Raw genomic sequence first — 15,750 nt, forward strand, 5'->3', positions numbered from 1 at the left:
AAGACTGGAGTGAGTTGCTCTTTCCTATTCCAGGGGAACTTCCTAACTCAGGGATCAAACTCGTGTCTCTTGAATCTCCTGCATTGGCAGGCAGATTCTTTACTACCGTGCCATCTGAGTGGTATTGGGAGGATACCTGTTAATGATTCTATTGACAGATGCTTATTTTCCTGGTGAATATCAGTTCAAGGGTTTAAAAATTATACCACTTAGAGAAGGTTAAAAATATAGAGGATGAGGCAAGGCACACTAATGTAAATGCAATTGTGAAAGCTTCGTGTAATTCTGAAAATAACTTCTAACATTTTCTTCACATTAAAATCACATATATTTTATTGGGGGGGGGCGGTCCTAAGATGGCAGAGGAATAGGACGGGAAGACCTCTTTCTCCCTCACAAATTCCTCAAAAGAACATTTCAACGCGGAGCAAACTCCACAAAACAACCTCTGAATGCAGGCAGAGGACATCAGGCAACCAGATCATTGTCTTCAAAAACAGGTAGGAAAAAACATAAAAGACGAGAAAAGAGACAAAGGAGGTGGGGAAGGAGCTCCGTCCCAGGAATGGAAGCCCATCCCGGGAAGGGAATTCTAAGAGAGGTTTCCAAACATCAGGAAACACTCTCCCTGCCTAGTCTGTGGCTAGCCTTGGAAGCACAGAGGGCAACATAACAGGAAGGAAAAATAAATAAATAATTAAAACCAACAGATTACAAGCCCAACAGTAACTCCCCCAGTGGAAAAGCCGCGCAGATGCCTGCATCCGCCACTAGCAAGTGGGGGCAGGGCAGGGAAGCGGGAGGCGCGGGCTGCCGTGCTCGGTAAGAATTGGGCAGGAACGCCCCACGCGTAACCAGAGCGATCGAACTTGGGCTAGCAAACCAGACTTGGGGATAGCTACCATGAGAAAGGCTGGAACATAAGACACAGCCAGGACCACGCACAGAACAAAGGACGGAACCAGCTGCAGACCATCCCCCGCAGAGGACAGGCAGCCAGAGCCGTAAGGGCTGGAAAGGGGCAATCGCAGCCCCAGAGAGACTTTACCGACCAAACTGCAGGCAGGCTTCTTTGCTAAGACTTCTGGGGGTGCTGGACAGTCACCATCTGCCTCACAAGGCGCGCCAGCAGTACACCCAGAAAACTGAGCAGCAGAGACAGAAAAGGCGACAAGTTGCAGTGACCGCGCTCGCCAAGCTCCTGAACTACTCGGACCTGGGAAGGGCACAAAACGCAGTCCCAACCGAATCTGTGCCTCTGAGGGCTACCTGAGCGCTGAACCTGAGCGACTTAGACCGGGGAGGTGCACGCAGCCTAGGGCCGGCCTCAGACGGTTCCCGGCTGAGCACCGTAGAGCCAGAGCGGTGTGTGCGCCATGAGAAGGGACAGGTCCAGCAGGGCTGAGACGCTGTGTGCCCACGACAGTGCTATTGGTTTGCAGCATCCCCCCCTCCCCACAGCGCGACTGAACTAGTGAGCCTAAAAAAAAAAAAAAAAGTGTCCACCACCGCCCCCCTGTGTCAGGACGGAATTCAGACACTGAAGGGACCAGCAAACAGAAGTTAAACAGAGGGAACCGCCTTGGAAGTGACCCCACACGGCCCACAACATCAGAGAAGGGCCAGATATATCTTTACTATTTTTACAATCATTCTTTATTATTATTTTTTTTCTTTTTTTTCTCTTTTTTTCTAACTTTTTTTAAATTGTTGTCTTCTATTTCTCCTCTAATTTTTATTTCTATAACCTACAATTACTTTTCAAAAAAAAAAAAGACTACTTTTCTAAGGCAAACACCATATATAGTCTTTGTGTGGTTGTTGTTGGTGTTTTTTAAATAATTCTGGTGTTTTTCTTTCTTATTTTTTTCTTTTTTCCTTCTGCTTCTTCTCTTTAATATTGTATTTTTGAAAATCCAACTTCTACTCTAGATTTTTAATCTTTGCTTTTTGGTTTTTGCATCAATTTTGTACATTTCAAAACCCAAACTTCACTACCCAATTTTACTTGACAGCGAGATTACTGGCTTGACCACTCTTTCCTCCTTTGGACTCTCCTTTTTCTCCACCAGGTGGCCTCTGTCTCTCCACCCCCCCCCTCTTCTATATCCAACTCTGTGATTCTCTGTGTGTTCTAGACGGTGGAGAACACCTAAGGAACTGATTACTGGCTGGATTTGTCTCTCTCCTTTTCATTCGTCTCTCTTACCCTCCTGGCCACCTCTGTCTACTTCCTCCCTCTCCTATTCCCTGTATAACTCCGTGAATACCTCTGAGCGGTCCAGACTATGGAGCACACATAAGGAAGTGACTATTGACTAGCTTGTTCTCTCCTCTTTTGATCCCATCTCATCTCATTCCAGTCACCTCTAACTACCCCCTCCCTCTTCTCTTCTCCATGTAACCCAGTGAACCTCTCTGGGTGTCCCTCAATGTGGAGAAACTTTTCATCTTTAAGCTAGATGTTTTATCATCAGTGCTGTATAGATGGAGAAGTCTAGAGACCACTGTAAAAATAAAACCAAAAACCAGAAGCAGGAGGCTTAAGTCCAAAGCCTGAGAACATCAGAGAACTCCTGAATTCAGGGAACATTAAGCAATAGGAGCTCATCAAACGCCTACATACCTACACTGAAACCAAGCTCCACCCAAGGGCCAACAAGTTCCAGAGAAAGACATACCACGCAAATTCTCCAGCAACACAGGAACACACCCCTGAGCTTCAATATACAGGCAGCTCAAAGTTACTCCAAAACTTTAGACGTCTCATAACCCATTACTGGTCACTCCACTGCACTCCAGAGAGAAGAAACCCAGCTCCACCCACCAGACCTCCAACACAAGCCTCCCTAACCAGGAAACCTTGACAAGCCACTGATACAACCCCACCCACAGTGAGGAAGCTCCACAATAAAGAGAACTACACAAATTACCAGAATATAAAAAGGCCACCCCAAACGCAGCAATATAACCAAGATGAAGAGACAGAGGAATACTCAGCAGGTAAAGGAACAGGAGAAATGCCCACCAAACCAATCAAATGAGGAAGAGATAGGGAATCTACCTGAGAAAGAATTCCAAATATTGATAGTGAAAATGATCCAAAATCTTGAAATCAAAATGGAATCACAGATAAATAGCCTAGAGACAAGGATTGAGAAGATGCAAGAAAGGTTCAATAAGGACCTAGAAGAAATAAAAAAAGAGTCAATATACAATGAATAACACAATAAATGAGATCAGAAACACTCTGGAGGCAACAAATAGTAGAATAACGGAGGCAGAAGATAGGATTAGTGAAATAGAAGATAGAATGGTAGAAATAAATGAATCAGAGAGGAAAAAAGAAAAACAAATTAAAAGAAATGAGGACAATCTCAGAGACCTCCAGGACAATATGAAACGCTCCAACATTCGAATTATAGGAGTCCCAGAAGAAGAAGACAAAAAGAAAGACCATGAGAAAATCCTTGAGGAGATAATAGTTGAAAACTTCCCTAAAATGGGGAAGGAAATAATCACCCAAGTCCAAGAAACCCAGAGAGTTCCAAATAGGATAAACCCAAGGCGAAACACCCCAAGACACATATTAATCAAATTAACAAAGATCAGATACAAAGAACAATTATTAAAAGCAGCAAGGGAAAAACAACAAATAATACACAAGGGGATTCCCATAAGGATAACAGCTGATCTCTCAATAGAAACTCTTCAGGCCAGGAGGGAATGGCAAGACATACTTAAAGTGATGAAAGAAAATAACCTACAGCCCAGATTACTGTACCCAGCAAGGATCTCATTCAAATACGAAGGAGAAATCAAAAGCTTTACAGACAAGCAAAAGCTGAGAGAATTCAGCACCACCAAACCAGCTCTCCAACAAATTCTAAAGGATATTCTCTAGACAAGAAACACAAAAAGGGAGTATAAACCCGAACCCAAAATAATAAAGTAAATGGTAACGGGATCATACTTATCAATAATTACCTTAAACGTAAATGGATTGAATGCCCCAACCAAAAGGCAAAGACTGGCCGAATGGATACAAAAACAAGACCCCTCTATATGCTGCTTACAAGAGACCCACCTCAAAACAAGGGACACATACAGACTGAAAGTGAAGGGTTGGAAAAAGATATTCTACGCAAAAAGAGACCAAAAGAAAGCAGGAGTGGCAATACTCATATCCGATAAAATAGACTTTAAAACAAAGGCTGTGAAAAGAGACAAAGAAGGCCACTACATAATGATTAAAGGATCAATCCAAGAAGAAGATATAACAATTATAAATATATATGCACCCAATATAGGAGCACCGCAATATGTAGGACAAATGCTAACAAGTATGAAACGGGAAATTAACAACACAATAATAGTGGGAGACTTTAATACCCCACTCACACATATGGACAGATCAACTAAACAGAAAATTAACAAAGAAACGCAAATTTTAAATGATACATTAGACCAGTTAGACCTAATTGATATCTATAGGACATTTCACCCCAAAACAATGAATTTCACCTTTTTCTCAAGTGCTCATGGAACCTTCTCAAGGATAGATCACATCCTGGGCCATAAATATAACCTTGATAAATTCAAAAAAATCGAAATCATTCCAAGCATCTTTTCTGACCATAATGCATTAAGATTAGATCTCAATTACAGGAGAAAAACTATTAAAAATTCCAACATATGGAGGCTGAACAACACACTTCTGAATAACCAACAAATCAGAGAAGAAATCAAAAAAGAAATCAAAATATGCATAGAAACTAATGAAAATGAAAACACAACAACCCAAAACCTGTGGGACACTATAAAAGCAGTGCTAAGAGGAAAGTTCATAGCAATACAGGCATACCTCAAGAAACAAGAAAAAAGTCAAATAAATAACCTAACTCTACACCTAAAGCAACTAGAAAAGGAAGAATTGGAGAACCCCAGAGTTAGCAGAAGGAAAGAAATCTTAAAAACTAGGTCAGAAATAAATGCAAAAGAAACAAAAGAGACCATAGCAAAAATCAACAAAGCCAAAAGCTGGTTCTTTGAAAGGATAAATAAAATTGACAAACCATTAGCCTGACTCATCAAGTGGCAAAGAGAGAAAAATCAAATCAATAAAATTAGAAATGAAAATGGAGAGATCACAACAGACAACACAGAAATACAAAGGATCATAAGAGACTACTATCAGCAATTATATGCCAATAAAATGGAAAACGTGGAAGAAATGGACAAATTCTTAGAAAAGTATAACTTTGCAAAACTGAACCAGGAAGAAATAGACAATCTTAACAGACCCATCACAAGCACAGAAATTGAAACTGTAATCAGAAATCTTCCAGCAAACAAAAGCCCAGGTCCAGACGGCTTCACAGCTGAATTCTACCAAAAATTTCGAGAAGAGTTAACACCTATCCTACTCAAACTCTTCCAGTAAATTGCAGAGGAAGGGAAACTTCCAAACTCATTCTATGAGGCCACCATTACCCTAATACCAAAACCCAACAAAGATACTACAAAAAAAGAAAACTATAGACCAATATCACTGGATGAACATAGATGCAAAAATCCTCAACAAAATTCTAGCAATCAGAATCCAACAACACATTAAAAAGATCATACACCATGACCAAGTGGGCTTTATCCCAGGGATGCAAGGATTCTTCAATATCCGCAAATCAATCAATGTAATTCACCACATTAACAAATTGAAAAATAAAAGCCATATGATTATCTCAATAGATGCATAGAAGGCCTTTGACAAAATTCAACATTCATTTATGATAAAAACTCTCCAGAAAGCAGGAATAGAAGGAACATACCTCAACATAATAAAAGCTATATATGACAAACCCACAGCAAACATTATCCTCAATGGTGAAAAATTGAAAGCATTTCCCCTAAAGTCAGGAACAAGACAAGGGTGCCCACTTTCACCACTACTATTCAACATAGTTTTGGAAGTTTTAGCCACAGCACTCAGAGAAGAAAAAGAAATAAAAGGAATCCAAATTGGAAAAGAAGAAGTAAAACTCTCACTGTTTGCAGATGACATGATCCTCTACATAGAAAACACTAAAGACTCCACCAGAAAATTACTAGAGCTAATCAATGCATATAGTAAAGTTGCAGGATATAAAATCAACACACAGAAATCCCTTGCATTCCTATACACTAATAATGAGAAAGTAAGGAAACAATTCCATTCACCATTGCAACAAAAAGAATAAAATACTTAGGAATATATCTACCTAAAGAAACTAAAGACCTATATATAGAAAACTATAAAACACTGATGAAAGAAATCAAAGAGGACACTAATAGATGGAGAAATATACCATGTTCATGGATCGGAAGAATCAATATAGTGAAAATGAGTATACTACCCAAAGCAATTTACAAATTCAAGGCAATCCCTATCAAGCTACCAGCGATATTTTTCACAGAACTGGAACAAATAATTTCAAGATTTGTATGGAAATACAAAAAAACTCGAATAGCCAAAGCAATCTTGAGAAAGAAGAATGGAACTGGAGGAATCAACCTGCCTGACTTCAGGCTCTACTACAAAGCCACAGTCATCAAGACAGTATGGTATTGGCACAAAGACAGAAATATAGAACAATGGAACAAAATAGAAAGCCCAGAGATAAATCCACACACATATGGACACCTTATCTTTGACAAAGGAGGCAAGAATATACAATGGAGTAAAGACAATCTCTTTAACAAGTGGTGCTGGGAAAACTGGTCAAACACTTGTAAAAGAATGAAACTAGATCACTTTCTAACACCGCACACAAAGATAAACTCAAAATGGATTAAAGATCTAACTGTAAGACCAGAAACTATAAAACTCCTAGAGGAGAACATAGGCAAAACACTCTCTGACATAAACCACAGCAGGATCCTCTATGATCCACCTCCCAGAATTCTGGAAATAAAAGCAAAAATAAACAAATGGGACCTAATTAAAATTAAAGGCTTCTGCACAACAAAGGAAAATATAAGCAAAGTGAAAAGACAGCCTTCTGAATGGGAGAAAATAATAGCAAATGAAGCAACTGACAAACAACTAATCTCAAAAATATGCAGCTCAATTCCAGAAAAATCAACGACCCAATCAAAAAATGGGCCAAAGAACTAAATAGACATTTCTCCAAAGAAGACATACGGATGGCTAACAAACACATGAAAAGATGATCAACATCACTCATTATTAGAGAAATGCAAATCAAAACCACAATGAGGTACCACTTCACACCAGTCAGAATGTCTGCAATCCAAAAATCTGCAAGCAATAAATGCTGGAGAGGGTGTGGAGAGAAGGGAACCCTCCTACATTGTTGGTGGGAATGCAAACTAGTACAGCCACTATGGAGAACAGTGTGGAGATTCCTTAAAAAATTGCAAATAGAACTCTCTTATGACCCAGCAATCCCACTGCTGGGCATACACACGGAGGAAACCAGAATTGAAAGAGACACATGTACCCCAATGTTCATCGCAGCACTGTTTATAATAGCCAGGACATGGAAACAACCTAGATGTCCATCAGCAGATGAATGGATAAGAAAGCTGTGGTACATATACACAATGGAGTATTACTCAGCCATTAAAAAGAATACATTTGAATCAGTTCTGATGAGATGGATGAAAGTGGAGCCGATTATACAGAGTGAAGTAAGCCAGAAAGAAAAACACCAATACAATATACTAACACATATATATGGAATTTAGAAAGATGGCAATGATGACCCTGTATGCAGGACAACAAAACAGACACAGATGTGTATAGTGGACTTTTGGACTCAGAAGGAGAGGGAGAGGGTGAGATGATTTGGGAGAATGGCATTGAAACATGTACAATATCATGTAAGAATTGAATCACCAGTATATGTCTGATGCAGGATATGGCATGCTTGGGGCTGGTACACGGGGATGAACCAGAGAGATGTTGTGGGGAGGGGGGTGGGAGGTGGGTTCATGTTTGGGAACGCATGTACACCCGTGGTGGATTCATGTCAATGTATGGCAAAACCAATACAGAATTGTAAAGTAAAATAAAAAATAAATTAATTAATTTAAAAAATAAATAAAATCACATATATTTTATTTTTAAAATATGAATTAGCATAGGGGTAGTTTGGAATGCAGTGATGAAAAAGATGAAATAATTCAAAGCAGATTATTTTGGGGCCAAAATTGCTACACAGAATATAGAAATATGTACAAAGTAAAAGTGTTGAGACAAACAGGGAGATTCTTCTATAATGTGAAGTTAGGAAAAGTACTCAGTACATGAAAATTTTTCTTTTGGTATGACGACTGAAGTAATTCCTCATAAGGGTATAGTGGGCTAAATAAACACACTCCTAGTGTCTATTGATTTTTTGAAGTGCCTAGATTTTGCCAGGGCTCTGACATAGGGCATGGTAATATGCATTCCAGAGAAGGCAATGGCACCCCACTCCAGCACTCTTGCCTGGAAAATCCCATGGACAGAGGAGCCTGGTGGGCTGCAGTCCATGGGATCGCTACTAGTCGGGCACGACTGCGCGACTTCACTTTCACTTTTCGCTTTCATGCATTGGAGAAGGAAATGGCAACCCACTCCAGTGTTCTTGCTGGAGAATCCCAGGGATGGGGGAGCCTGGTGGGCCGCTGTCTATGGGGTCGCACAGAGTCGGACATGACTGAAGCGACTCAGCAGCAGCAGTAGCAGCAGCAGAACATGCATTCGCCCATTCACTTGTTCAATTCCTCCTTCAAATCGTCCTTATTTACCTGCTACTGGTCAGTGCCCATGCAATTGAATCAAAAAGTGCCAACAATAAGAGTGGAAAAATATAAGGAATCTTGCATGTTTTAAGGTATATTTAAGCCAAAAGTTTTAACAGTTTGATTTTTTTTCCATAAAGTATGTAACGAACATTACTGTTTATTCACAATAGATTATTTAGGTATGAAATATTGAAGATACCCCTGGTGGATCAGATGGTAAAGCATCTCCCCGCAATGCGGGAGACCTGGGTTCGATCCCTGGGTTGGGAAGATCCCCTGGAGAAGGAAATGGCAACCCACTCCAGTACTCTTGCCTGGAGAATCCCATGGACGGAGGAGCCTGGTAGGCTACAGTCCATGGGGTTGCAAAGAGTCAGACACGACTGAGCGACTTCACTTTCACTTTCACTTTTCACTAATTAGCCTGCCAGGCTCCTCTGTCTGTGGGGATTCTCCAGGCAGGAATACTGGAGTGGGTAGCCATTCCCTCCTCCAGGGGATCTTCCCAATCCAAGGATCGAACCCAGGTCTCCTGCACTGCAGGCAGGTTTTTTACCGTCTGAGCCACCAGGGAAGCCCAATAAATATTTAAGCACAGTCAACGGTGGATTATTTTAAACTATCTAAAGTATTTTATAAGCTAGAAATGGTTAAGTTTTTAAGGGGAAATTATAGATATTTAAAACCTTTCTCTGATAACTATGTGGCAAACAGTTAAAACATTTATAAATATACTCATCACACTATACTTTTATTGTTTTCAGTCACTCAGTGAAGTCCAACTCTTCGTAACCGCATGGACTGCAGCACGCCAGGCTTCCCTGTCCTTCACTATCTCCTAGAGTTTGCTCAAGCTGTTGTCCATTGAGTCAGTGATGCCATTCAACCATCTTGTCCTCTATGGTTCCCATCTCCTCCTGCCTTCAATCTATATTTTAAGGAACAATTGTCTCAATTCTGCAATCACATCCTTGTTCCCAAGGCTGTATATCATGGGATTTAACACCAGAGTCACTATGGTGTAGAACAAGGAGAGCAGTTGGTCAGTTCCTGCAGAGTGACTGAATTTGGGCCTTAAGTAGGTAATGGCACAGATAGAAAAAAGCACAGCAAACAGGTGAGAAGAACACGTGGAGAAGGCTTTGGCTCTTCTGGCTGTCGGCAGCCTCAGAATAGTGCAGATGATTCTACTGTAAGAGGCAAGTATTAACATAAAAGGCACTGCAGCAACCAGCAGAACTGCTGCGTAGACTGACAGCTTGTGTGCAAAAGTGTCTCCTCAGGCCAGCTTCACAATGGGGGGTACGTCACAGAAGAAGTGGTTGATCTGGCTCGAATGACAGAAATGCAGAGTGAAGATCCAGCACATTTGCCCTATCTGCACTGGGATTCCACTGACCCAGGAGCCCACAGCCAGCTGGAGGCACATCTTTGGGGTCATGACCAGGGGATAGTGCAGAGGGTCACAGATGGCCACACAGCAGTCACAGGCCATCACCGCCAGGAGGAAGCACTCAGTGGTTCCGAGGCTAAGGAAGAAGCACATTTGGGCAGACAGGCCAGCATAGAAATGCTTCTGTCCTGAGTCCAAAGGTTCACCAGAATCCTAGGAAGAGGGACAGACATGTAACAGATTTCCAAGGAGGAAAAATTTGCCAAGAAAAAATACATGGGTTTCTGCAGAGCTGGGTCAAGCCAAGTTATTATTAAGAGACTATTTCCAGCTAAGATAGTGATGTAAATTATGGAGAACACTCCAAAGGGTAACCCTTGGACGTTTGGAAGGTCAGAAGACCCCAGGAGAACAGACTGTATAACTGTGCATATGCTGTCTTCTGCTCCCATCTCTTCATATCTCATCTGTGGGAATGATTCAATCTGAAGTACCATTATTTCACTTTTTGACTTTTGTTTCCTTATGTATAAACAGGATTTTATGTCCTCTTATTTTTCCAATTCCCTAAAGAAACAAAACCTGTTACTAATAAGACCTGTGAAAGTGTAGTAAAGCATATTCTTCATTAATATTAAATATATTTTTAAGAAAATATATCTCTAATTTTCTTGAAGAGATCTCTAGTCTTTCCCATTCTATTGTTTTCCTCTATTTCTTTGCATTGATCACTGAGGAAGGCTATCTTTTTTTAAATTTAAATTTATTTATTTTAATTGAAGGCTAATTACTTTACAATATTGTATTGGTTTTGCCATACATCAACATGAATCTGCCATGGGTGTACATGTGTTCCCTATTCTTATCTCTCCTTGCTATTCTTTGGAACTCTGCATTCAAATGGGTATATCTTTCCATTTCCATTTCTCCTTTGCTTTTCACTTCTCTTCTTTTCACAGCTATTTGTAAGGTCTCCTCAGACAGACATTTTGCTTTTTTGAATTTCTTTTTCTTGGGGATGGTCTTGATCCCTGTCTCCTGTACAATGTCACGAACCTCTGTCCATAGTTCATCAGACACTCTATCAGATCTAGTCCCTTAAATCTATTTCTCACTTCCACTGTATAGTCATAAGGGATTTGATTTAGGTCATACCTGAATGTCCTAGTGGTTTTCCCTACTTTCTTCAATTTAAGTCTGAATTTGGCAATAAGGAGCTCCTGATCTGAGCCACAGTCAGATCCTGGTCTTGTTTTTGCTGACTGTATAGAGCTTCTCCATCTTTGACTGCAAAGAATATAATTAGTCTGATTTCGGTGTTGACCATCTGGTGATGTCCATGTGTAGAGTTTTCTCTTGTGTTGTTGGAAAAGGATGTTTGCTATGAACAGTGTGTTCTCTTGGCAAAACTCTATTAGTCTTTGCCCTACTTCATTCTGTACTCCAAGGCCAAATTTGCCTGTTACTCCAGGTGTTTCTTGACTTCCTACTTTTGCATTCCAGTCCCCCATAATGAAAAGGAAATCTTTTTGGGGGTGTTAGTTCTAGAAGTTCTTGTAGTTTTTCAAAGAACTGTTCGTCTTCAGCTTCTTCAGCATTATTGGTCGGGGCATAGACTTGGATTACGGTGATACTGAATGGTTTGCCTTGGAAACAAACAGAGATCATTCTGTCATTTTTGAGGTTGCATCCAAGTACTGGATTTCGGACTCTTTTGTTGACTATGATGGCTACTCCATTTCTTCTAGATATTCAGTGGTTTGCTAATGTTTACATATACTTTCAGTACGGAAATCCAATATATGAGGCAGTTATTAATTGATTCTCTGTTTTGTCAAGTATGTTAGCTGTCACAGAATAATGATCCTCAAAGACACATTTTATAAGGAAGGCTGAATGCCAAAGAATTGATGCTTTTAAACTGGGTGTTGGAGAAGACTCTTGAGAGTCCCTTGCACTGCAAGAAGATCAAACCAGTCAATCCTAAGGGAAATCAATCCTGAATATTCATTGGAGGGACTGATGCTGAAGCTAAAGCTCCAATACTTTGGCCACCTGATGCGAAGAGCCAACTCTTTAGAAAAGATCCTGATGCTGGGAAAGATTGAAGGCAGGAGGACAAGGGGACGACAGAGGATGAGATGGTTGGATGGCATCACCAATTCTATGGACATGAGTTTGAACTAGCTCCAGGAGATGGTGAAGGACAGGGAAGCCTGACATGCTGCAGTCTGTAGACTCACAAAGAGTCGGACACAACTGAGCGACTGAATAGCAACAACAACAAAAACAACAAAAATATATAAATAAATAACAACCTTGTGTGTGCACGCTAAGTCACTTCAATTGTGTCTGGTTGTGCCACCCTATGGACTGTAGATAGTCAGGCTCCTCTATCCGTGGGATTTTCCTGGCAAGAATACTGGAATGTGTTGCCATGCCCTTCTCCAAGATATCTTCCCAACCCAGGGATCAACCCACGTCTTCTGCAGCTCCTGCACTTCAGACAGATTCTTTACCGGTGAGCCACTAGGGAAGGCCATATATGACAAACTTAACCATGCTAAATATAATTAGTTCAATGAATCCACCTAGAAATGTTTGCATCTGTGTTATTGCATGCACATACACAGACTCTTTTTATCTGTGTATCTATCATCTACCTAAATGCTTTAAACACAAAATATAAATGTACAGATATAAATATGTATATCTTTTGTGTGTAAAGCTTATTATGGTAAAGCTCAATCATCTTCCTTTTTGAAATTTCAACATCTCTCTAAAAGTTTGTTTCATAATTTATATTTTTTCCAACTCTTCCCTTAGACCATATGTTCACTTTCTCTTTATCTTCCAATTCTATTATTCTATTTCCATATATGTTCTCTGTACCAATTATATGATAGTGAAGTAAGCTTACATGCTTTCATGTCACAGCTAAAGAAATAGTTTATAGATATAAAGGTTACATATAGCAAAACACTATTCCAAGAAGCAATTATACATATGATGCCTATATAAATATAAATACACAGATACCTTTAAATGAAGGAAAGAAAGAGAAGATGTCTTCCATTATTTCCTGAATATTCTTTTCCAGCAGAGAATCCAAGCTATTAATACAATCCAGATGTACAATGAAGCATATTCACTTTTCACTTTCCCCAAATCAGGCTATTAATCTCGGAAAGACTTTGCACAGATTATTGACCTTCCCATCCTTACTTGTCAGTTGACTTCAGTCCACAAAAGCAATATTATCCTAAAGTACACACACAGACACACACAGACAAGCATGCATACCTACATAAATGAGTATCTGTTTTCATGTTTCTAAATAATAAAATTGTGTGTGCTTAGTTTCTCAGAATTATAAGTGACTTGTTCTGGGAATAGTACAATGCAAAGTAGTAATGAAAGATTATTTTGCTAATAAAGATATTTATAATTTAAAAAGCACTGGTAGTATTTGCACACATTCATTGTGTTTGAAAAACAAGTGATAAAGATACAGATTTTTGGCAAGCTATTACCACTGAATGTGGTAACTAGTTTAGATATGGTTTGTTAGTTGCCAAGCCAAAGTGAAAATAATTTTTGAAGCTGTCCACTGACATTTCTAGCTTGAGAAACTTCAGTATCTACCCAAAAAAGTCATAAGGCTCCGAGATATCACTCTTATTTCCCTTTCTCTACAAAGGAGAGAGATCCAGTCATATCTCCTCAATATATCAATATTTTTAAATGTTGCCCCTCCATTAGTTATCTTTTCTCTCCAAAAAAAATTTTTTTTTTAATTAGGCAGGAGAGAGAGAAAAAAATAGAGGATTTCTTAATTTCTGTCTCAATCTTTTCAACATATGATAGTTTCAGGATTTATCCAAATTCTGCCTAGAAATTTTCTTGGAATTTTGTTGTTGCTGTTATTATAGTTCTCTTTCTTTTAATCTCCCCTGTATTCAATTGTTTCCATTAGGTTTTACTAGGTTATGATGGCTGTATTATCTGAGAATCTTGGTGATTCATTGTTTGCTTGGTTTTCAATAAGAGTTGGTTTTTCCTTCTTCACTTTATTATCAGAATTGGTCACACGTCATCTGGTTGTTTTCTCCCAAGGAGAAAGTGGTACTGTACCTCCCTATCCATCTGGAAATAGCCAGCTCCATATAAATGTGACAAAACTGACATTTATTTTTATGAGAATAAACTTTAAAAGCAATGATTCAAGCTTCATCATATTTTTTAACTTTGAGTAATGGTGACAGGTCATATTTCTGCAATGATCTGTTGCTTGTCTATTTAAAGGACTATTATATATACATGGAATTTTGAAAAATACGTAAATACAGAAATAGCACACACAACTAATAATTGTGATTTTCCTTGTCCAGAATGAATGCAAATATATTGTTTGTTATTTTGATTACCTGAATAACACAAGCTTATTGTAAATCCCATGGACGGAGGAGCCTGGTAGGCTGCAGTCCATGGGGTCATTGAGTCGGACACAACTGAGTGACTTCACTTTCACTTTTCACTTTCATGCATTGGAGAAGGAAATGGCAACTCACTCCAGTGTTCTTGCCTGGAGAATCCCAGAGACAGAGTAGCCTAGTGAGCTGCCTTCTATGGGGTCGCACAGAGTCGGACACGACTGAAGTGACTTAGCAGCAGCAGCATGTAATAAAGTGCAGAATTTCAATAAAACAAAGTGAAAAATAGAATGATTTACTCTGTGATTTCCATAATTAACAATGATGATTATTTTAGTATTGACAGTTTCTAATATGTGTATATATGTAAGGTTTAATGTGTACAATACTTGTGCTTTTATAGCAGATACTTACTTTTACAAAAATTTAAATCCTTTCCCTTTTCCCCTAACTTTCCTATCCCCATTATAATCTCTAGGAAAATATATTAAAAACCCATGGCTTATGAATATTCCCATCACTTTTTCCAAGCTCATCTTATTATATGTAAAGATTTCAATAATATCTTTTGTTTTATCCACTCAATAAATCATATGATGAATTTAAGCTGATATACACATAAATGATGCCTAATAATTACTAATATCATTGTAAAACATCATTTATTAAGCTGCATTCCAAAAGAGAGGTACTTTTCACTCTAAGACATTATTTCTCTGTAGAATAACTGCTAGGCCAAACTATACATAATATTTTAATTAATGCCCATTACTAACTTAGTTTAAAAAATTTGTGTAACAACTCTATGGAACTGAATAATATGCTTTCCAATAAATGATATAACTGAGTCTGTATTACAACTGGGCCTATTATAGCAATTCTTGTCTAAAGTTCTTACTACAAGAGAACATTTCACAATAAGGTTACATTCGCTTGGGAATTCCCAAGCGAATGATTTGCTATTTGTTGACCCATACACAACTGTATAACTGGAGACAGAAAGGTTTCTCAGTGTTACAAGTAATTTTTATTTTGGTAATAACTACCACTTTATAGACAGATAAATTGGGTTTGAGATAAATATCTATTGAAAATTTATAACACATATATAAGAAATCAAGTTCTGAAATAAAG

The 15,750-nt window shown here is 39.0% G+C and overlaps 1 pseudogene; it reads right to left on the reverse strand.

Annotated features, from left to right (window-relative positions):
- Window positions 1-9,718: 9,718 nt before the first annotated feature.
- LOC120877002 lies at window positions 9,719-10,671 on the reverse strand (annotated as a pseudogene).
- Between the last annotated feature and the right edge of the window lie 5,079 nt (window positions 10,672-15,750).

This window comes from Oryx dammah, unplaced genomic scaffold (assembly GCF_014754425.2).
Source record: "Oryx dammah isolate SB20612 unplaced genomic scaffold, SCBI_Odam_1.1 HiC_scaffold_17, whole genome shotgun sequence".
Lineage (NCBI taxonomy): Eukaryota > Metazoa > Chordata > Mammalia > Artiodactyla > Bovidae > Oryx > Oryx dammah.